This window comes from Marmota marmota, unplaced genomic scaffold (genome assembly GCF_001458135.2).
Source record: "Marmota marmota marmota unplaced genomic scaffold, marMar, whole genome shotgun sequence".
Taxonomy (NCBI): Eukaryota; Metazoa; Chordata; class Mammalia; order Rodentia; family Sciuridae; genus Marmota; species Marmota marmota.
In genome coordinates, this window is record NW_026000174.1 from 13,648,238 (window position 1) to 13,651,171 (window position 2,934).

The window sequence follows — 2,934 nt, forward strand, 5'->3', positions numbered from 1 at the left end:
GCCCATTCTGGGTCTCTGTGGGCTTGTTCCCATTGGAGCCTCCTTGTAAAGACCAAGAACCTGGGAATTTTCTGATCATTTCTGTGGATGTGATTTGTTGTGGGTGAGGAGGAGTCCCTGCCAGGCCTGCCAGGGTTTGAGATAGAGCTCTAGCAGTAGGTTTCTCTGCCACATCCACACTTCCCGGATAGTCATGCCTCTGTGAACCCATGAGAAGCTACCTGGCTTCTGTCGGGGATACAGCTGTAGATATCTCTCAGTTTTGGTTTTGCTGGTCCACACTGTTCAGATATGTTCCCAATTTGCATTCTGCATCCTTAGCCAGTTCTTCTAAGCAGCAGTCCCTTCTAGTAGCAGACCCCAGGCCCAGGCTGATACATAATTTGCTAAAGCTGCTATAACAAAATACCATGGACTTGTGACTTAAACAACAGATACTTATTTCCTCATACTTCTGGACATTCAAAATCCAGGTGTCAGCAGGGTTGGCTTTTTTTTTTTTTTTCCCTGAGGCCTCTCTCCTTGACTTGCAGATGGCCATCTTCTCCCTGTGTCTTCATGTGGTCTTCCCTCTGTGTCCTAACCTTTTTAACTCCATATTGGATTAGGGCCCACTCTGATGACCTCATCATCAATCAATGACCTCATTTTAACTTAGTTGCTTTTAAATGACCCTGTCTCCAAATGTGGTCACAGTCTGAGGTACTGGGGGGTTAGGACTTCAGTGTATGAATTTTTGGTGGGCACAGTTCAGCCCATGACACTGCTTTGGATCACCACCAGTAGAGCTCTTCTCTATACAGATGTCTGAGCCTCTCCTCAGAGATTCTATGTGCAAGCTCCATGAGGGCAGGGACTTTGCCCATTGTTGTATCCCCACTATCTAGAGCAGTGTCTGGCATGTGATGTGTGCCCAATAAGTATTTGTGAAATGAATGGATGATTCAGTAAGCTTGAGATGGTGTTTAACCATGTGTCATTTAGAAATTCCATGGTTGATTTTGATTCATCCTTGGGTGAAACTCTCTGAAATTTCACTGGGTCTTGTCCTTCCTATTGCTGGATGGGAAGCCTCAGGCTGGTAAGGACAAGAAGTACTGCAAGGTGCAGGGGCACACATCTATAACTCCAGTGGCTCAGGTGGCTGAGGCAGGAGGATCACAAGTTTAAAGCCAGCCTTAGCAACTTAAGGAGGCCCTAAGCAACTTAGTGAGACCCTGTCTCAAAATAAAATATAAAAAGGGTTAGGGATGTAGCTCGATGGTTAAGTGCCCCTGGGTTCAACCCCTGGTAGAAACAGTGGCTGTGCAACTCCATGGAGAATGTAAACAGGTTGAACCTACCCTGGCACCTCTCTAGGCCTGGAATATAAGCGAAATGGGAGGTTGGACTTGATACTTCCAGATGCCTCAACTCTAATCTGTCCTTTGTAAGACAGAAGGGTGTTTCTAGAATGTTCATTTGATGACATTTCCCCTGCTCAACACTCTTCAATTGCTTCTCCATCATTAAAGTCCAAGTAATGACTTGCCTGTAGCACACTTCACATTTGGTCTCCTCTGTGCCCCAAGTCCACCCCTGCCCTCACCCCACACAACCTGTATTTAAGCCACACTGAACTGAGCACTGTTCCCTAACCCTATCATGTCTTCTACCTCTTATCTTAGCACAAGTTTTCTGGGATACATTTCTCCACCTTGTCTGCCTAGGAAATGTCTCATCTTTTGAACAGCTATTTGACTTCAGTGAGGTCTTCTCTAAACAACCCAGCTTATAGACAAGGGATAGCCTCTGGGCCCTGGAGTCCCCTGTGCTTCCCTCTCTCATAGTGCTGATCACACTGATGGTGAGTGTCTAGCCTGATTTCTCCATCAGACTTGAAGCACCAGAGGGCAAGGCTGAGCTGGTAAGTAGTTTCTGAACCCCAGCAGCCCTAACAAGGCATGCCACAGAGTCTTAATCCTCAGCAAGGATATGTTAAATAAAGAATGCACTTTGAAGAGAAGTGCTCTGGGAGCGAGGTGTAAGGAGAGACAGGAGAAGCTCCCATATGGGAGTTTCAGGAGACATCTACGCCCTCTCATACTCATTCATGGAGAATTGGGCTGGAGTTGCAGCTCCTCACCTAGACTTCGCCTCCCCTGACCCCCAGCCCCATTATGATGCTCCTGAAGCTGGCCAGTGTGGAGTAAATAGAAAGCAGAATCTGAGCCTTAGATGGGGACCTCAGAGCTGACAAGGCTGGCCTGGAAGTTCTGGGAGAGATGAAAGGGAAGCATCCCCCAGGGGAAGAGGCTAGAAAATATCAGGAAGGAGGAGAAGGGGCAGAGGTGTAGAGCTGCTCCCAGAGGCCTGATTTCTGCTCCCAGTTCTATTGTGCTGCCTCAGAGAAGCTCCATGGCTCTGACCTTTAGCAATTTCTGACCTCTCTAGGTCTCAGGTTCCTCAACTGATAATGAAGGGGCTGGACCTGAAGCCCTGGCAGGGAAGATACGGCGAAAGTGTGGCCACCTTAGGTGTGTTTGAGAGGATTGCACCCAGATTACATTCAGATTTCAGGGGCTCATATCCAGTCAGGCATTTGGGGGGAATGTGTCTTTGGGCCTGGAAAAAACTGGAAGCAGTTTCCCCAAGCTTCCTGCACTGGACCTCAGCCCACAGTTCTGGCAGGCCAACGCAACTCTCAGCACTAATGAGGCTGGCCACCTGGGGAGCCACAGAAACTCAGCCTGGCTTATTTTGTGGTGTAGCCATGGTCACTTTCCTGCCTAACCCTGAGGTGATGCTCCTGATTGTAGTCGGGGGCTGAGCAGCACCTTACAGGCCACCTGGGACTCTAAGAAGCACATCTGGTGGGGCTGGGCCTGATAGCAGTTCCAAGCCACAGGGACCTAGGGACTAGGTCTCTAGCCATGTGGACAACCTCTGTTGGCC